This window comes from Triturus cristatus, chromosome 1_1 (assembly GCF_964204655.1).
Source record: "Triturus cristatus chromosome 1_1, aTriCri1.1, whole genome shotgun sequence".
Lineage (NCBI taxonomy): Eukaryota > Metazoa > Chordata > Amphibia > Caudata > Salamandridae > Triturus > Triturus cristatus.
The window spans coordinates 350,200,264-350,222,493 of record NC_140579.1 but is presented as its reverse complement, the minus strand read 5'-3'; positions in this window follow the sequence as shown (position 1 = coordinate 350,222,493).

The following is a 22,230-nucleotide window of genomic DNA, read 5'->3' as shown; positions in this document are numbered from 1 at the left end:
ACATACAAATATTCCTCTAAAATCAGCCGAACTACGAATTCCGATTTACTCAAATGTTATCAGGAGAGACCTCAGTGCTGAATCTTTAAGGCCAGTACTGATCCTGAAAAGTAATTCTAACCGTACTTACCAGTAACTTGTATTTCCTTCCATAGGGTAACATTGACTGGTTTCACTTAGAAATTCTTCTAAGTGTGGAGTTTTGGAAGATTAAAATATTCCTCTAAAATCAACTGAACTACGAATTCCAATTTACTCACCTGTCATCAGGAGAGAACTCAGTGCTGCATCTTTTAGCCCAGCACTGACCCTGAAAAGTCATTCTAAGCGTACTTGCCAATAACTTGTATTTCCTTCCATAGGAATCTATTGTATGGGTTTCAGCAGAGAAGTTTCTAAGTGTGGAGTTTTGGAACTTACCAATATTCCTCTAAAATCAGCCAAACTACGAATTCTGATTTACTAACCTGTTATCAACAGAGAACACAGTGCTGCATCTTTTAGCCCAGCACTGACCCTGAAAAGTAATTCTAAGCGTACTTACCAGTAACTTGTATTTCTTTCCATAGGAATCCATTGTGTGGTTTTCAGCAGAAAAATGTCTAAGTGTGGAGTGTTGGAACTTACAAATATTCCTCTAAAATCAGCCGAACTACGAATTCCGATTTACTCACCTGTGATCAGGAGAGAACTCAGTGCTGCATCTTTTAGCCCAGCACTGACCCTGAAAATTAATTCTAAGCGTACTTACCAGTAACTTGTACTTCCTTCCATAGGAATCCATTGTGTGGTTTTCAGCAGAAAAGTATGAAAGTGTGGAGTTTTGGAACTTACAAATATTCCTCTAAAATCAGCCGAACTACGAATTCTGATTTACTCAAATGTTATCAGGGGAGATCCCAGTGCTACATCTTTTAGCCAAGCACTGACCCTGACAAGTAATTCTAAGGGTACTTACCAATAACTTGTATTTCCTTCCATAGGAATCCATTGTATGGTTTTCAGCAGAGAAGTTTCGAAGTGTGGAGTTTTGGTACTTAGGAGATAACTCAGTGCTGCATCTTTTAGCCCAGCACTGACCCTGAAAAGTAATTCTAAGCGTACTTACCAATAACTTGTATTTCCTTCCATAGGAATCCATTGTATGGTTTTCAGCAGAGAAGTTTCTAAGTGTGGAGTGTTGGAACTTACAAATATTCCTCTAAAAGCAGCCGAACTATGAATTCCGATTCACTCACCTGTTATCAGGAGAGACCTCAGTGCTGAATCTTTAAGGCCAGTACTGATCCTGAAAAGTAATTCTAACCGTACTTACCAGTAACTTGTATTTCCTTCCATAGGGTAACATTGACTGGTTTCACTTGGAAATTCTTCTAAGTGTGGAGTTTTGGAACTTTAAAATATTCCTCTAAAATCAGCTGAACTACGAATTCCAATTTACTCACATGTTATCAGGAGAGAACTCAGTGCTGCATCTTTTAGCCCAGCACTGACCCTGAAAAGTAATTCTAAGCGTACTTACCAATAACTTTTATTTCCTTCCATAGGAATCCATTGTATGGTTTTCAGCAGAGAAGTTTCTAAGTGTGGAGTTTTGGAACTTACAAATATTCCTCTAAAATCAGCCAAACTACGAATTCTGATTTACTAACCTGTTATCAAGAGAGAACACAGTAAAGCATCTTGTAGCCGAGCACTGACCCTGAAAAGTAATTCTAAGCGTACTTACCAATAACTTGTATTTCCTTCCATAGGAATCCATTGTATGGTTTTCAGCAGAGAAGTTTCTAAGTGTGGAGTTTTGGAACTTACAAATATTCCTCTAAAATCAGCCGAACTACGAATTTCGATTTACTCACCTGTTATCAGGAGAGACCTCAGTGCTAAATCTTTAAGGCCAGTACTGATCCTGAAAAGTAATTGTAACCATGCTTACCAGTAACTTGAATTTCCTTCCATAGGCTAACATTGACTGGTTTCACTTGGAATTTCTTCTCAGTGTGGAGGTTTGGAACTCTAAAATATTCCTCTAAAACCAGCCGAACTACGAATTCCGATTTACTCAAATGTTATCAGGAGAGACCTCAGTGCTGAATCTTTAAGGCCAGTACTGACCCTGAAAAGTAATTCTAAGCGTACTTACCAGTAGCTTGTATTTCCTTCAATAGGAATCCATTGTGTGGTTTTCAGCAGAAAAGTATGAAAGTTTGGAAATTTGGAACTTACAAATATTCCTCTAAAATCAGCCGAACTACGAATTCTGATTTACTCATCTGTTATCAGGAGAGATCCCAGTGCTACATCTTTTAGCCCAGCACTGACCCTGAAAAGTAATTCTAAGCATACTTACCAGTAACTTGTATTTCCTTCCATAGGAATCCATTGTATGGTTTTCAGCAGAGAAGTTTCGAAGTGTGGAGTTTTGGAACTTACAAATATTCCTCTAAAATCAGACGAACTACGAATTCCGATTTACTCACCTGTTATCATGAGAGAACTCAGTGCTGCATCTTTTAGCCCAGCACTGACCCTGAAAAGTAATTCTAAGTGTACTTACCAATAACTTGTATTTCCTTCCATAGGAATCCATTGTATGGTTTTCAGCAGAGAAGTTTCTAAGTGTGGAGTTTTGGAACTTACAAATATTCCTCTAAAATCAGCCAAACTACGAATTCTGATTTACTAACCTGTTATCAAGAGAGAACACAGTGCTGCATCTTGTAGCCCAGCACTGACCCTGAAAAGTAATTCTAAGCGTACTTACCAGTAACTTGTATTTCTTTCCATAGGAATCCATTGAGTGGTTTTCAGCAGAAAAATTTCTAAGTGTGGAGTGCTGGAACTTACAAATATTCCTCTAAAATCAGCCGAACTACGAATTCCGATTTACTCACCTGTTATCAGGAGAGACCTCAGTGCTGAATCTTTAAGGCCAGTACTGATCCTGAAAAGTAATTGTAACCGTACTTACCAGTAACTTGAGTTTCCTTCCATAGGCTAACATTGACTGGTTTCACTTGGAAATTCTTCTCAGTGTGGAGGTTTGGAACTCTAAAATATTCCTCTAAAATCAGCCGAACTACGAATTCCGATTTACTCAAATGTTATCAGGAGAGACCTCAGTGCTGAACCTTTAAGGCCAGTACACATCCTGAAAAGTAATTCTAACCGTACTTACCAGTAACTTGTATTTCCTTCCATAGGCTTACATTGACTGGTTTCACTTGGAAATTCTTCTAAGTATGGAGTTTTGGAACTTTAAAATATTCCTCTAAAATCAGGCAAACTACGAATTCCGATTTACTCACATGTTATCAGGAGAGACCTCAGTGCTGCATCTTTTAGCCCAGCACTGACCCTGAAAAGTAATTCGAAGCGTACTTACAAGTAACTTGTATTTCCTTCCATAGGAATCCATTGTGTGGTTTTCAGCAGAAAAGTATCTAAGTGTGTAGTTTTGGAGCTTACAAATATTCCTCTAATATCAGCCGAACTACGAATTCCGATTTACTCAAATGTTATCCGGAGAGACCTCAGTGCTGAATCTTTAAGGCCAGTACTGATCCTGAAAAGTAATTCTAACCGTACTCACCAGCAACTTGTATTTCGTTCCTCAGGCTTACATTGACTGGTTTCACTTGGAAATTCTTCTTAGTGTGGAGTTTTGGAACTTTAAAATATTCCTCTAAAATCAGCCAAACTACGAATTCTGATTTACTCAAATGTTATCAGGAGAGACCTCAGTGCTGCATCTTTTAGCCCAGCACTGACCCTGAAAAGTAATTCTAAGCATACTTACCAGTAACTTGTATTTCCTTCCATAGGAATCCATTGTGTGGTTTTCAGCAGAGAAGTTTCGAAGTGTGGAGTTTTGGTACTTACAAATATTCCTCTAAAATAAGCCAAACTACGAATTCCAATTTACTCACATGTCATCAGGAGACAACTCAGTGCTGCATCTTTTAGCCCAGCACTGACCCTGAAAAGAAATTCTAAGCGTACTTACCAGTAACTTGTATTTCCTTCCTTAGGAATCCATTGTGTGGTTTTCAGCAAAAAAGTTTCGAAGTGTGGAGTTTTGGAACTAACATATATTCCTCTAAAATCAGCTGAATTCCGAATTCCGATTTACTCTCCTGTTATCAGGAGAGAACACAGTGCTGCATCTTTTATCCCAGCACTGACCCTGAAAAGTAGCTCTAGGAGTACTTACCAGTAGCTTGTATTTCCTTCCATAGGAATCCATTGTGTGGTTTTCAGCAGAAAAGTATGAAAGTGTGGAGTTTTGGAACTTACAAATATTCCTCTAAAATCAGCCAAACTACGAATTCTGATTTACTCATCTGTTATCAGGAGAGATCCCAGTTCTACATCTTTTAGCCCAGCACTGACCCTGAAAAGTAATTCTAAGCATACTTACCAGTAACTTGTATTTCCTTCCATAGGAATCCATTGTGTGGTTTTCAGCAGAAAAGTTTCTAAGTGTGGGGTTTTGGAACTTACAAATATTCCTCTAAAATCAGACGAACTACGAATTTCAATTTACTCACCTGTTATCAGGAGAGACCTCAGTGCTGAATCTTTAAGGCCAGTACTGATCCTGAAAAGTAATTCTAACCGTACTTACCAGTAGGTTGAATTTCCTTCCATAGGCTAACATTGACTGGTTTCACTTGGAAATTCTTCTCAGTGTGGAGGTTTGGAACTTTAAAATAATCCTCTAAAATCAGCCGAACTACGAATTCCGATTTACTCACCTGTTATCAGGATAGACCTCAGTGCTGAATCTTTAAGGCCAGTACTGATCCTGAAAAGTAATTCTAACCATACTTACCAGTGGGTTGAATTTCCTTCCATAGGCTAACATTGACTGGTTTCACTTGGAAATTCTTCTCAGTGTGGAGGTTTGGAACTTTAAAATATTCCTCTAAAATCAGCCGAACTACGAATTCCGATTTACTCACCTGTTATCAGGAGAGACCTCAGTGCTGCATCTTTTAGCCTAGCACAGACCCTGAAAAGTAATTCTAAGCGTACTTACCAATAACTTGTATTTCCTTCCATAGGAATCCATTGTATGGGTTTCAGCAGAGACGTTTCTAAGTGTGGAGTTTTGGAACTTACCAATATTCCTCTAAAATCAGCCAAACTATGAATTCTGATTTACTAACCTGTTATCAACAGAGAACACAGTGCTGCATCTTTTAGCCCAGCACTGACCCTGAAAAGTAATTCTAAGCGTACTTACCAGTAACTTGTATTTCTTTCCATAGGAATCCATTGTGTGGTTTTCAGCAGAAAAATGTCTAAGTGTGGAGTGTTGGAACTTACAAATATTCCTCTAAAATCAGCCGAACTACGAATTCCGATTTACTCACCTGTTATCAGGAGAGAACTCAGTGCTGCATCTTTTAGCCCAGCACTGACCCTGAAAATTAATTCTAAGCGTACTTACCAGTAACTTGTACTTCCTTCCATAGGAATCCATTGTGTGGTTTTCAGCAGAGAAGTTTCTAAGTGTGGAGTTTTGGAACATACAAATATTCCTCTAAAATCAGCCAAACTACGAATTCTGATTTACTTACCTGTTATCAAGAGAGAACACAGTGCTGCATCTTTTAGCCCCAGCACTGACTCTGAAAAGTAATTCTAAGCGTACTTACCAGTAACTTGTATTTCTTTCCATAGGAATCCATTGTGTGGTTTTCAGCAGAAAAGTTTCTAAGTGTGGAGTGTTGGAACATACAAATATTCCTCTAAAATCAGCCGAACTACGAATTCCGATTTACTCAAATGTTATCAGGAGAGACCTCAGTGCTGAATCTTTAAGGCCAGTACTGATCCTGAAAAGTAATTCTAACCGTACTTACCAGTAACTTGTATTTCCTTCCATAGGGTAACATTGACTGGTTTCACTTAGAAATTCTTCTAAGTGTGGAGTTTTGGAAGATTAAAATATTCCTCTAAAATCAACTGAACTACGAATTCCAATTTACTCACCTGTTATCAGGAGAGAACTCAGTGCTGCATCTTTTAGCCCAGCACTGACCCTGAAAAGTCATTCTAAGCGTACTTGCCAATAACTTGTATTTCCTTCCATAGGAATCCATTGTATGGGTTTCAGCAGAGAAGTTTCTAAGTGTGGAGTTTTGGAACTTACCAATATTCCTCTAAAATCAGCCAAACTACGAATTCTGATTTACTAACCTGTTATCAACAGAGAACACAGTGCTGCATCTTTTAGCCCAGCACTGACCCTGAAAAGTAATTCTAAGCGTACTTACCAGTAACTTGTATTTCTTTCCATAGGAATCCATTGTGTGGTTTTCAGCAGAAAAATGTCTAAGTGTGGAGTGTTGGAACTTACAAATATTCCTCTAAAATCAGCCGAACTACGAATTCCGATTTACTCACCTGTGATCAGGAGAGAACTCAGTGCTGCATCTTTTAGCCCAGCACTGACCCTGAAAATTAATTCTAAGCGTACTTACCAGTAACTTGTACTTCCTTCCATAGGAATCCATTGTGTGGTTTTCAGCAGAAAAGTATGAAAGTGTGGAGTTTTGGAACTTACAAATATTCCTCTAAAATCAGCCGAACTACGAATTCCGATTTACTCAAATGTTATCAGGGGAGATCCCAGTGCTACATCTTTTAGCCAAGCACTGACCCTGACAAGTAATTCTAAGGGTACTTACCAATAACTTGTATTTCCTTCCATAGGAATCCATTGTATGGTTTTCAGCAGAGAAGTTTCGAAGTGTGGAGTTTTGGTACTTAGGAGAGAACTCAGTGCTGCATCTTTTAGCCCAGCACTGACCCTGAAAAGTAATTCTAAGCGTACTTACCAATAACTTGTATTTCCTTCCATAGGAATCCATTGTATGGTTTTCAGCAGAGAAGTTTCTAAGTGTGGAGTGTTGGAACTTACAAATATTCCTCTAAAAGCAGCCGAACTATGAATTCCGATTCACTCACCTGTTATCAGGAGAGACCTCAGTGCTGAATCTTTAAGGCCAGTACTGATCCTGAAAAGTAATTCTAACCGTGCTCACCAGCAACTTGTATTTCCTTCCTCAGGCTTACATTGACTGGTTTCACTTGGAAATTCTTCTTAGTGTGGAGTTTTGGAACTTTAAAATATTCCTCTAAAATCAGCCAAACTACAAATTCTGATTTACTCAAATGTTATCAGGAGAGACCTCAGTGCTGCATCTTTTAGCCCAGCACTGACCCTGAAAAGTAATTCTAAGCATACTTACCAGTAACTTGTATTTCCTTCCATAGGAATCCATTGTGTGGTTTTCAGCAGAGAAGTTTCGAAGTGTGGAGTTTTGGTACTTACAAATATTCCTCTAAAATAAGCCAAACTACGAATTCCAATTTACTCACATGTCATCAGGAGACAACTCAGTGCTGCATCTTTTAGCCCAGCACTGACCCTGAAAAGAAATTCTAAGCGTACTTACCAGTAACTTGTATTTCCTTCCTTAGGAATCCATTGTGTGGTTTTCAGCAAAAAAGTTTCGAAGTGTGGAGTTTTGGAACTAACATATATTCCTCTAAAATCAGCTGAATTCCGAATTCCGATTTACTCTCCTGTTATCAGGAGAGAACACAGTGCTGCATCTTTTATCCCAGCAATGACCCTGAAAAGTAGCTCTAGGAGTACTTACCAGTAGCTTGTATTTCCTTCCATAGGAATCCATTGTGTGGTTTTCAGCAGAAAAGTATGAAAGTGTGGAGTTTTGGAACTTACAAATATTCCTCTAAAATCAGCCAAACTACGAATTCTGATTTACTCATCTGTTATCAGGAGAGATCCCAGTTCTACATCTTTTAGCCCAGCACTGACCCTGAAAAGTAATTCTAAGCATACTTACCAGTAACTTGTATTTCCTTCCATAGGAATCCATTGTGTGGTTTTCAGCAGAAAAGTTTCTAAGTGTGGGGTTTTGGAACTTACAAATATTCCTCTAAAATCAGACGAACTACGAATTTCAATTTACTCACCTGTTATCAGGAGAGACCTCAGTGCTGAATCTTTAAGGCCAGTACTGATCCTGAAAAGTAATTCTAACCGTACTTACCAGTAGGTTGAATTTCCTTCCATAGGCTAACATTGACTGGTTTCACTTGGAAATTCTTCTCAGTGTGGAGGTTTGGAACTTTAAAATAATCCTCTAAAATCAGCCGAACTACGAATTCCGATTTACTCACCTGTTATCAGGATAGACCTCAGTGCTGAATCTTTAAGGCCAGTACTGATCCTGAAAAGTAATTCTAACCATACTTACCAGTGGGTTGAATTTCCTTCCATAGGCTAACATTGACTGGTTTCACTTGGAAATTCTTCTCAGTGTGGAGGTTTGGAACTTTAAAATATTCCTTTAAAATCAGCCGAACTACGAATTCCGATTTACTCACCTGTTATCAGGAGAGACCTCAGTGCTGCATCTTTTAGCCTAGCACAGACCCTGAAAAGTAATTCTAAGCGTACTTACCAATAACTTGTATTTCCTTCCATAGGAATCCATTGTATGGGTTTCAGCAGAGACGTTTCTAAGTGTGGAGTTTTGGAACTTACCAATATTCCTCTAAAATCAGCCAAACTATGAATTCTGATTTACTAACCTGTTATCAACAGAGAACACAGTGCTGCATCTTTTAGCCCAGCACTGACCCTGAAAAGTAATTCTAAGCGTACTTACCAGTAACTTGTATTTCTTTCCATAGGAATCCATTGTGTGGTTTTCAGCAGAAAAATGTCTAAGTGTGGAGTGTTGGAACTTACAAATATTCCTCTAAAATCAGCCGAACTACGAATTCCGATTTACTCACCTGTTATCAGGAGAGAACTCAGTGCTGCATCTTTTAGCCCAGCACTGACCCTGAAAATTAATTCTAAGCGTACTTACCAGTAACTTGTACTTCCTTCCATAGGAATCCATTGTGTGGTTTTCAGCAGAGAAGTTTCTAAGTGTGGAGTTTTGGAACATACAAATATTCCTCTAAAATCAGCCAAACTACGAATTCTGATTTACTTACCTGTTATCAAGAGAGAACACAGTGCTGCATCTTTTAGCCCCAGCACTGACTCTGAAAAGTAATTCTAAGCGTACTTACCAGTAACTTGTATTTCTTTCCATAGGAATCCATTGTGTGGTTTTCAGCAGAAAAGTTTCTAAGTGTGGAGTGTTGGAACATACAAATATTCCTCTAAAATCAGCCGAACTACGAATTCCGATTTACTCAAATGTTATCAGGAGAGACCTCAGTGCTGAATCTTTAAGGCCAGTACTGATCCTGAAAAGTAATTCTAACCGTACTTACCAGTAACTTGTATTTCCTTCCATAGGGTAACATTGACTGGTTTCACTTAGAAATTCTTCTAAGTGTGGAGTTTTGGAAGATTAAAATATTCCTCTAAAATCAACTGAACTACGAATTCCAATTTACTCACCTGTTATCAGGAGAGAACTCAGTGCTGCATCTTTTAGCCCAGCACTGACCCTGAAAAGTCATTCTAAGCGTACTTGCCAATAACTTGTATTTCCTTCCATAGGAATCCATTGTATGGGTTTCAGCAGAGAAGTTTCTAAGTGTGGAGTTTTGGAACTTACCAATATTCCTCTAAAATCAGCCAAACTACGAATTCTGATTTACTAACCTGTTTTCAACAGAGAACACAGTGCTGCATCTTTTAGCCCAGCACTGACCCTGAAAAGTAATTCTAAGCGTACTTACCAGTAACTTGTATTTCTTTCCATAGGAATCCATTGTGTGGTTTTCAGCAGAAAAATGTCTAAGTGTGGAGTGTTGGAACTTACAAATATTCCTCTAAAATCAGCCGAACTACGAATTCCGATTTACTCACCTGTGATCAGGAGAGAACTCAGTGCTGCATCTTTTAGCCCAGCACTGACCCTGAAAATTAATTCTAAGCGTACTTACCAGTAACTTGTACTTCCTTCCATAGGAATCCATTGTGTGGTTTTCAGCAGAAAAGTATGAAAGTGTGGAGTTTTGGAACTTACAAATATTCCTCTAAAATCAGCCGACCTACGAATTCCGATTTACTCAAATGTTATCAGGGGAGATCCCAGTGCTACATCTTTTAGCCAAGCACTGACCCTGACAAGTAATTCTAAGGGTACTTACCAATAACTTGTATTTCCTTCCATAGGAATCCATTGTATGGTTTTCAGCAGAGAAGTTTCGAAGTGTGGAGTTTTGGTACTTAGGAGAGAACTCAGTGCTGCATCTTTTAGCCCAGCACTGACCCTGAAAAGTAATTCTAAGCGTACTTACCAATAACTTGTATTTCCTTCCATAGGAATCCATTGTATGGTTTTCAGCAGAGAAGTTTCTAAGTGTGGAGTGTTGGAACTTACAAATATTCCTCTAAAAGCAGCCGAACTATGAATTCCGATTCACTCACCTGTTATCAGGAGAGACCTCAGTGCAGAATCTTTAAGGCCAGTACTGATCCTGAAAAGTAATTCTAACCGTACTTACCAGTAACTTGTATTTCCTTCCATATGGTAACATTGACTGGTTTCACTTGGAAATTCTTCCAAGTGTGGAGTTTTGGAACTTTAAAATATTCCTCTAAAATCAGCTGAACTACGAATTCCAATTTACTCACCTGTTATCAGGAGAGAACTCAGTGCTGCATCTTTTAGCCCAGCACTGACCCTGAAAAGTAATTCTAAGCTTACTTACCAATAACTTTTATTTCCTTCCATAGGAATCCATTGTATGGTTTTCAGCAGAGAAGTTTCTAAGTGTGGAGTTTTGGAACTTACAAATATTCCTCTAAAATCAGCCAAACTACGAATTCTGATTTACTAACCTGTTATCAAGAGAGAACACAGTGCTGCATCTTGTAGCCGAGCACTGACCCTGAAAAGTAATTCTAAGCGTACTTACCAATAACTTGTATTTCCTTCCATAGGAATCCATTGTATGGTTTTCAGCAGAGAAGTTTCTAAGTGTGGAGTTTTGGAACTTAGAAATATTCCTCTAAAATCAGCCGAACTACGAATTTCGATTTACTCACCTGTTATCAGGAGAGACCTCAGTGCTAAATCTTTAAGGCCAGTACTGATCCTGAAAAGTAATTGTAACCGTGCTTACCAGTAACTTGAATTTCCTTCCATAGGCTAACATTGACTGGTTTCACTTGGAATTTCTTCTCAGTGTGGAGGTTTGGAACTCTAAAATATTCCTCTAAAACCAGCCGAACTACGAATTCCGATTTACTCAAATGTTATCAGGAGAGACCTCAGTGCTGAATCTTTAAGGCCAGTACTGACCCTGAAAAGTAATTCTAAGCGTACTTACCAGTAGCTTGAATTTCCTTCAATAGGAATCCATTGTGTGGTTTTCAGCAGAAAAGTATGAAAGTTTGGAGTTTTGGAACTTACAAATATTCCTCTAAAATCAGCCGAACTACGAATTCCGATTTACTCATCTGTTATCAGGAGAGATCCCAGTGCTACATCTTTTAGCCCAGCACTGACCCTGAAAAGTAATTCTAAGCATACTTACCAGTAACTTGTATTTCCTTCCATAGGAATCCATTGTATGGTTTTCAGCAGAGAAGTTTCGAAGTGTGGAGTTTTGGAACTTACAAATATTCCTCTAAAATCAGACGAACTACGAATTCCGATTTACTCACCTGTTATCAGGAGAGAACTCAGTGCTGCATCTTTTAGCCCAGCACTGACCCTGAAAAGTAATTCTAAGCGTACTTACCAATAACTTGTATTTCCTTCCATAGGAATCCATTGTATGGTTTTCAGCAGAGAAGTTTCTAAGTGTGGAGTTTTGGAACTTACAAATATTCCTCTAAAATCAGCCAAACTACGAATTCTGATTTACTAACCTGTTATCAAGAGAGAACACAGTGCTGCATCTTGTAGCCCAGCACTGACCCTGAAAAGTAATTCTAAGCGTACTTACCAGTAACTTGTATTTCTTTCCATAGGAATCCATTGAGTGGTTTTCAGCAGAAAAATTTCTAAGTGTGGAGTGCTGGAACTTACAAATATTCCTCTAAAATCAGCCGAACTACGAATTCCGATTTACTCACTTGTTATCAGGAGAGACCTCAGTGCTGAATCTTTAAGGCCAGTACTGATCCTGAAAAGTAATTGTAACCGTACTTACCAGTAACTTGAGTTTCCTTCCATAGGCTAACATTGACTGGTTTCACTTGGAAATTCTTCTCAGTGTGGAGGTTTGGAACTCTAAAATATTCCTCTAAAATCAGCCGAACTACGAATTCCGATTTACTCAAATGTTATCAGGAGAGACCTCAGTGCTGAATCTTTAAGGCCAGTACACATCCTGAAAAGTAATTCTAACCGTACTTACCAGTAACTTGTATTTCCTTCCATAGGCTTACATTGACTGGTTTCACTTGGAAATTCTTCTAAGTATGGAGTTTTGGAACTTTAAAATATTCCTCTAAAATCAGGCAAACTACGAATTCCGATTTACTCACATGTTATCAGGAGAGAACTCAGTGCTGCATCTTTTAGCCCAGCACTGACCCTGAAAAGTAATTCTAAGCATACTTACCAGTAACTTGTATTTCCTTCCATAGGAATCCATTGTGTGGTTTTCAGCAGAGAAGTTTCGAAGTGTGGAGTTTTGGTACTTACAAATATTCCTCTAAAATAAGCCAAACTACGAATTTCGATTTACTCACCTGTTATCAGGAGAGATCCCAGAGCTGCATCTTTTAGCCCAGCACTGACCCTGAAAAGTAATTTGAAGCGTACTTACAAGTAACTTGTATTTCCTTCCATAGGAATCCATTGTGTTTTTCAGCAGAAAAGTATCTAAGTGTGGAGTTTTGGAACTTACAAATATTCCTCTAAAATCAGCCGAACTACGAATTCCGATTTACTCAAATGTTATCAGGAGAGACCTCAGTGCTGAATCTTTAAGGCCAGTACTGATCCTTAAAAGTAATTCTAACCGTACTAACCAGTAACTGGTATTTCCTTCCATAGGCTTACATTGACTGGTTTCACTTGGAAATTCTTCTTAGTGTGGAGTTTTGGAACTTTAAAATATTCCTCTAAAATCAGCCAAACTATGAATTCCGATTTACTCAAATGTTATCAGGCGAGACCTCAGTGCTGCATCTTTTGGCCCAGAACTGACCCTGAAAAGTAATTCTAAGCATACTTACCAGTAACTTGTATTTCCTTCGATAGGAATCCATTGTGTGGTTTTCAGCAGAGAAGTTTCGAAGTGTGTAGTTTTGGTACTTACAAATATTCCTCTAAAATAAGCCAAACTACGAATTTCGATTTACTCACATGTCATCAGGAGACAACTCAGTGCTGCATCTTTTAGCCCAGCACTGACCCTGAAAAGAAATTCTAAGCGTACTTACCAGTAACTTGTATTTCCTTCCTTAGGAATCCATTGTGTGGTTTTCAGCAGAAAAGTTTCGAAGTGTTGAGTTTTGGAACTAACAAATATTCCTCTAAAATCAGCTGAATTCCGAATTCCGATTTACTCTCCTGTTATCAGGAGAGAACCCAGTGCTGCATGTTTTAGCCCAGCACTGACCCTGAAAAGTAATTCTAGGCGTACTTACCAGTAGCTTGTATTTCCTTCAATAGGAATCCGTTGTGTGGTTTTCAGCAGAAAAGTATGAAAGTGTGGAGTTTTGGAACTTACAAATATTCCTCTAAAATCAGCCGAACTACGAATTCTGATTTACTCACCTGTTATCAGGAGAGACCTCAGTGCTGAATCTTTAAGGCCAGTACTGATCCTGAAAACGAATTCTAACCGTACTTAACAGTAACTTGTATTTCCTTCCATAGGCTTACATTGACTGGTTTCACTTGGAAATTCTTCTAAGTGTGGAGTTTTGGAACTTTAAAATATTTCTCTAAAATCAGCCAAACTACGAATTCCGATTTACTCACATGTTATCAGGAGAGAACTCAGTGCTGCATCTTTTAGCCCAGCACTGACCCTGAAAAGTTATTCTAAGCATACTTACCAGTAACTTGTATTTCCTTCCATAGGAATCCATTGTGTTTTTCAGCAGAAAAGTATCTAAGTGTGGAGTTTTGGAACTTACAAATATTCCTCTAAAATCAGCCGAACTACGAATTCCGATTTACTCAAATGTTATCAGGAGAGACCTCAGTGCTGAATCTTTAAGGCCAGTACTGATCCTTAAAAGTAATTCTAACCGTACTTACCAGTAACTTGTATTTCCTTCCATAGGGTAACATTGACTGGTTTCACTTAGAAATTCTTCTAAGTGTGGAGTTTTGGAACATTAATATATTCCTCTAAAATCAGCTGAACTACGAATTCCGATTTACTCAAATGTTATCAGGAGAGACCTCAGTGCTGAATCTTTAAGGCCAGTACATATCCTGAAAAGTAATTCTAACCGTACTTACCAGTAACTTGTATTTCCTTCCATAGGCTTACATTGACTGGTTTCACTTGGAAATTCTTCTAAGTATGGAGTTTTGGAACTTTAAAATATTCCTCTAAAATCAGGCAAACTACGAATTCTGATTTACTCACATGTTATCAAGGGAGACCTCAGTGCTGCATCTTTTAGCCCAGCACTGACCCTGAAAAGTAATTCGAAGCGTACTTACAAGTAACTTGTATTTCCTTCCATAGGAATCCATTGTGTGGTTTTCAGCAGAAAAGTATCTAAGTGTGTAGTTTTGGAGCTTACAAATATTCCTCTAATATCAGCCGAACTACGAATTCCGATTTACTCAAATGTTATCAGGAGAGACCTCAGTGCTGAATCTTTAAGGCCAGTACTGATCCTGAAAAGTAATTCTAACCGTACTCACCAGCAACTTGTATTTCCTTCCTCAGGCTTACATTGACTGGTTTCACTTGGAAATTCTTCTTAGTGTGGAGTTTTGGAACTTGAAAATATTCCTCTAAAATCAGCCAAACTACGAATTCTGATTTACTCAAATGTTATCAGGAGAGACCTCAGTGCTGCATCTTTTAGCCCAGCACTGACCCTGAAAAGTAATTCTAAGCATACTTACCAGTAACTTGTATTTCCTTCCATAGGAATCCATTGTGTGGTTTTCAGCAGAGAAGTTTCGAAGTGTGGAGTTTTGGTACTTACAAATATTCCTCTAAAATAAGCCAAACTACGAATTCCAATTTACTCACATGTCATCAGGAGACAACTCAGTGCTGCATCTTTTAGCCCAGCACTGACCCTGAAAAGAAATTCTAAGCGTACTTACCAGTAACTTGTATTTCCTTCCTTAGGAATCCATTGTGTGGTTTTCAGCAAAAAAGTTTCGAAGTGTGGAGTTTTGGAACTAACATATATTCCTCTAAAATCAGCTGAATTCCGAATTCCGATTTACTCTCCTGTTATCAGGAGAGAACACAGTGCTGCATCTTTTATCCCAGCACTGACCCTGAAAAGTAGCTCTAGGAGTACTTACCAGTAGCTTGTATTTCCTTCCATAGGAATCCATTGTGTGGTTTTCAGCAGAAAAGTATGAAAGTGTGGAGTTTTGGAACTTACAAATATTCCTCTAAAATCAGCCAAACTACGAATTCTGATTTACTCATCTGTTATCAGGAGAGATCCCAGTTCTACATCTTTTAGCCCAGCACTGGCCCTGAAAAGTAATTCTAAGCATACTTACCAGTAACTTGTATTTCCTTCCATAGGAATCCATTGTGTGGTTTTCAGCAGAAAAGTTTCTAAGTGTGGGGTTTTGGAACTTACAAATATTCCTCTAAAATCAGACGAACTACGAATTTCAATTTACTCACCTGTTATCAGGAGAGACCTCAGTGCTGAATCTTTAAGGCCAGTACTGATCCTGAAAAGTAATTCTAACCGTACTTACCAGTAGGTTGAATTTCCTTCCATAGGCTAACATTGACTGGTTTCACTTGGAAATTCTTCTCAGTGTGGAGGTTTGGAACTTTAAAATAATCCTCTAAAATCAGCCGAACTACGAATTCCGATTTACTCACCTGTTATCAGGATAGACCTCAGTGCTGAATCTTTAAGGCCAGTACTGATCCTGAAAAGTAATTCTAACCATACTTACCAGTGGGTTGAATTTCCTTCCATAGGCTAACATTGACTGGTTTCACTTGGAAATTCTTCTCAGTGTGGAGGTTTGGAACTTTAAAATATTCCTCTAAAATCAGCCGAACTACGAATTCCGATTTACTCACCTGTTATCAGGAGAGACATCAGTGCTGCATCTTTTAGCCTAGCACAGACCCTGAAAAGTAATTCTAAGCGTACTTACCAATAACTTGTATTTCCTTCCATAGGAATCCATTGTATGGGTTTCAGCAGAGAAGTTTCTAAGTGTGGAGTTTTGGAACTTACCAATATTCCTCTAAAATCAGCCAAACTATGAATTCTGATTTACTAACCTGTTATCAACAGAGAACACAGTGCTGCATCTTTTAGCCCAGCACTGACCCTGAAAAGTAATTCTAAGCGTACTTACCAGTAACTTGTATTTCTTTCCATAGGAATCCATTGTGTGGTTTTCAGCAGAAAAATGTCTAAGTGTGGAGTGTTGGAACTTACACATATTCCTCTAAAATCAGCCGAACTACGAATTCCGATTTACTCACCTGTTATCAGGAGAGAACTCAGTGCTGCATCTTTTAGCCCAGCACTGACCCTGAAAATTAATTCTAAGCGTACTTACCAGTAACTTGTACTTCCTTCCATAGGAATCCATTGTGTGGTTTTCAGCAGAGAAGTTTCTAAGTGTGGAGTTTTGGAACATACAAATATTCCTCTAAAATCAGCCAAACTACGAATTCTGATTTACTTACCTGTTATCAAGAGAGAACACAGTGCTGCATCTTTTAGCCCCAGCACTGACTCTGAAAAGTAATTCTAAGCGTACTTACCAGTAACTTGTATTTCTTTCCATAGGAATCCATTGTGTGGTTTTCAGCAGAAAAGTTTCTAAGTGTGGAGTGTTGGAACATACAAATATTCCTCTAAAATCAGCCGAACTACGAATTCCGATTTACTCAAATGTTATCAGGAGAGACCTCAGTGCTGAATCTTTAAGGCCAGTACTGATCCTGAAAAGTAATTCTAACCGTACTTACCAGTAACTTGTATTTCCTTCCATAGGGTAACATTGACTGGTTTCACTTAGAAATTCTTCTAAGTGTGGAGTTTTGGAAGATTAAAATATTCCTCTAAAATCAACTGAACTACGAATTCCAATTTACTCACCTGTTATCAGGAGAGAACTCAGTGCTGCATCTTTTAGCCCAGCACTGACCCTGAAAAGTCATTCTAAGCGTACTTGCCAATAACTTGTATTTCCTTCCATAGGAATCCATTGTATGGGTTTCAGCAGAGAAGTTTCTAAGTGTGGAGTTTTGGAACTTACCAATATTCCTCTAAAATCAGCCAAACTACGAATTCTGATTTACTAACCTGTTTTCAACAGAGAACACAGTGCTGCATCTTTTAGCCCAGCACTGACCCTGAAAAGTAATTCTAAGCGTACTTACCAGTAACTTGTATTTCTTTCCATAGGAATCCATTGTGTGGTTTTCAGCAGAAAAATGTCTAAGTGTGGAGTGTTGGAACTTACAAATATTCCTCTAAAATCAGCCGAACTACGAATTCCGATTTACTCACCTGTGATCAGGAGAGAACTCAGTGCTGCATCTTTTAGCCCAGCACTGACCCTGAAAATTAATTCTAAGCGTACTTACCAGTAACTTGTACTTCCTTCCATAGGAATCCATTGTGTGGTTTTCAGCAGAAAAATGTCTAAGTGTGGAGTGTTGGAACTTACAAATATTCCTCTAAAATCAGCCGACCTACGAATTCCGATTTACTCAAATGTTATCAGGGGAGATCCCAGTGCTACATCTTTTAGCCAAGCACTGACCCTGACAAGTAATTCTAAGGGTACTTACCAATAACTTGTATTTCCTTCCATAGGAATCCATTGTATGGTTTTCAGCAGAGAAGTTTCGAAGTGTGGAGTTTTGGTACTTAGGAGAGAACTCAGTGCTGCATCTTTTAGCCCAGCACTGACCCTGAAAAGTAATTCTAAGCGTACTTACCAATAACTTGTATTTCCTTCCATAGGAATCCATTGTATGGTTTTCAGCAGAGAAGTTTCTAAGTGTGGAGTGTTGGAACTTACAAATATTCCTCTAAAAGCAGCCGAACTATGAATTCCGATTCACTCACCTGTTATCAGGAGAGACCTCAGTGCTGAATCTTTAAGGCCAGTACTGATCCTGAAAAGTAATTCTAACCGTACTTACCAGTAACTTGTATTTCCTTCCATAGGGTAACATTGACTGGTTTCACTTGGAAATTCTTCTAAGTGTGGAGTTTTGGAACTTTAAAATATTCCTCTAAAATCAGCTGAACTACGAATTCCAATTTACTCACCTGTTATCAGGAGAGAACTCAGTGCTGCATCTTTTAGCCCAGCACTGACCCTGAAAAGTAATTCTAAGCGTACTTACCAATAACTTTTATTTCCTTCCATAGGAATCCATTGTATGGTTTTCAGCAGAGAAGTTTCTAAGTGTGGAGTTTTGGAACTTACAAATATTCCTCTAAAATCAGCCAAACTACGAATTCTGATTTACTAACCTGTTATCAAGAGAGAACACAGTGCTGCATCTTGTAGCCGAGCACTGACCCTGAAAAGTAATTCTAAGCGTACTTACCAATAACTTGTATTTCCTTCCATAGGAATCCATTGTATGGTTTTCAGCAGAGAAGTTTCTAAGTGTGGAGTTTTGGAACTTAGAAATATTCCTCTAAAATCAGCCGAACTACGAATTTCGATTTACTCACCTGTTATCAGGAGAGACCTCAGTGCTAAATCTTTAAGGCCAGTACTGATCCTGAAAAGTAATTGTAACCGTGCTTACCAGTAACTTGAATTTCCTTCCATAGGCTAACATTGACTGGTTTCACTTGGAATTTCTTCTCAGTGTGGAGGTTTGGAACTCTAAAATATTCCTCTAAAACCAGCCGAACTACGAATTCCGATTTACTCAAATGTTATCAGGAGAGACCTCAGTGCTGAATCTTTAAGGCCAGTACTGACCCTGAAAAGTAATTCTAAGCGTACTTACCAGTAGCTTGAATTTCCTTCAATAGGAATCCATTGTGTGGTTTTCAGCAGAAAAGTATGAAAGTTTGGAGTTTTGGAACTTACAAATATTCCTCTAAAATCAGCCGAACTACGAATTCCGATTTACTCATCTGTTATCAGGAGAGATCCCAGTGCTACATCTTTTAGCCCAGCACTGACCCTGAAAAGTAATTCTAAGCATACTTACCAGTAACTTGTATTTCCTTCCATAGGAATCCATTGTATGGTTTTCAGCAGAGAAGTTTCGAAGTGTGGAGTTTTGGAACTTACAAATATTCCTCTAAAATCAGACGAACTACGAATTCCGATTTACTCACCTGTTATCAGGAGAGAACTCAGTGCTGCATCTTTTAGCCCAGCACTGACCCTGAAAAGTAATTCTAAGCGTACTTACCAATAACTTGTATTTCCTTCCATAGGAATCCATTGTATGGTTTTCAGTAGAGAAGTTTCTAAGTGTGGAGTTTTGGAACTTACAAATATTCCTCTAAAATCAGCCAAACTACGAATTCTGATTTACTAACCTGTTATCAAGAGAGAACACAGTGCTGCATCTTGTAGCCCAGCACTGACCCTGAAAAGTAATTCTAAGCGTACTTACCAGTAACTTGTATTTCTTTCCATAGGAATCCATTGAGTGGTTTTCAGCAGAAAAATTTCTAAGTGTGGAGTGCTGGAACTTACAAATATTCCTCCAAAATCAGCCGAACTACGAATTCCGATTTACTCACCTGTTATCAGGAGAGACCTCAGTGCTGAATCTTTAAGGCCAGTACTGATCCTGAAAAGTAATTGTAACCGTACTTACCAGTAACTTGAGTTTCCTTCCATAGGCTAACATTGACTGGTTTCACTTGGAAATTCTTCTCAGTGTGGAGGTTTGGAACTCTAAAATATTCCTCTAAAATCAGCCGAACTACGAATTCCGATTTACTCAAATGTTATCAGGAGAGACCTCAGTGCTGAATCTTTAAGGCCAGTACACATCCTGAAAAGTAATTCTAACCGTACTTACCAGTAACTTGTATTTCCTTCCATAGGCTTACATTGACTGGTTTCACTTGGAAATTCTTCTAAGTATGGAGTTTTGGAACTTTAAAATATTCCTCTAAAATCAGGCAAACTACGAATTCCGATTTACTCACATGTTATCAGGAGAGAACTCAGTGCTGCATCTTTTAGCCCAGCACTGACCCTGAAAAGTAATTCTAAGCATACTTACCAGTAACTTGTATTTCCTTCCATAGGAATCCATTGTGTGGTTTTCAGCAGAGAAGTTTCGAAGTGTGGAGTTTTGGTACTTACAAATATTCCTCTAAAATAAGCCAAACTACGAATTTCGATTTACTCACCTGTTATCAGGAGAGATCCCAGAGCTGCATCTTTTAGCCCAGCACTGACCCTGAAAAGTAATTTGAAGCGTACTTACAAGTAACTTGTATTTCCTTCCATAGGAATCCATTGTGTTTTTCAGCAGAAAAGTATCTAAGTGTGGAGTTTTGGAACTTACAAATATTCCTCTAAAATCAGCCGAACTACGAATTCCGATTTACTCAAATGTTATCAGGAGACACCTCAGTGCTGAATCTTTAAGGCCAGTACTGATTCTTAAAAGTAATTCTAACCGTACTAACCAGTAACTGGTATTTCCTTCCATAGGCTTACATTGACTGGTTTCACTTGGAAATTCTTCTTAGTGTGGAGTTTTGGAACTTTAAAATATTCCTCTAAAATCAGCCAAACTATGAATTCCGATTTACTCAAATGTTATCAGGCGAGACCTCAGTGCTGCATCTTTTGGCCCAGAACTGACCCTGAAAAGTAATTCTAAGCATACTTACCAGTAACTTGTATTTCCTTCGATAGGAATCCATTGTGTGGTTTTCAGCAGAGAAGTTTCGAAGTGTGTAGTTTTGGTACTTACAAATATTCCTCTAAAATAAGCCAAACTACGAATTTCGATTTACTCACATGTCATCAGGAGACAACTCAGTGCTGCATCTTTTAGCCCAGCACTGACCCTGAAAAGAAATTCTAAGCGTACTTACCAGTAACTTGTATTTCCTTCCTTAGGAATCCATTGTGTGGTTTTCAGCAGAAAAGTTTCGAAGTGTTGAGTTTTGGAACTAACAAATATTCCTCTAAAATCAGCTGAATTCCGAATTCCGATTTACTCTCCTGTTATCAGGAGAGAACCCAGTGCTGCATGTTTTAGCCCAGCACTGACCCTGAAAAGTAATTCTAGGCGTACTTACCAGTAGCTTGTATTTCCTTCAATAGGAATCCGTTGTGTGGTTTTCAGCAGAAAAGTATGAAAGTGTGGAGTTTTGGAACTTACAAATATTCCTCTAAAATCAGCCGAACTACGAATTCTGATTTACTCACCTGTTATCAGGAGAGACCTCAGTGCTGAATCTTTAAGGCCAGTACTGATCCTGAAAACGAATTCTAACCGTACTTAACAGTAACTTGTATTTCCTTCCATAGGCTTACATTGACTGGTTTCACTTGGAAATTCTTCTAAGTGTGGAGTTTTGGAACTTTAAAATATTTCTCTAAAATCAGCCAAACTACGAATTCCGATTTACTCACATGTTATCAGGAGAGAACTCAGTGCTGCATCTTTTAGCCCAGCACTGACCCTGAAAAGTTATTCTAAGCATACTTACCAGTAACTTGTATTTCCTTCCATAGGAATCCATTGTGTTTTTCAGCAGAAAAGTATCTAAGTGTGGAGTTTTGGAACTTACAAATATTCCTCTAAAATCAGCCGAACTACGAATTCCGATTTACTCAAATGTTATCAGGAGAGACCTCAGTGCTGAATCTTTAAGGCCAGTACTGATCCTTAAAAGTAATTCTAACCGTACTTACCAGTAACTTGTATTTCCTTCCATAGGGTAACATTGACTGGTTTCACTTAGAAATTCTTCTAAGTGTGGAGTTTTGGAACATTAATATATTCCTCTAAAATCAGCTGAACTACGAATTCCAATTTACTCACCTGTTATCAGGAGAGAACTCAGTGCTGCATCTTTTAGCCCAGCACTGACCCTGA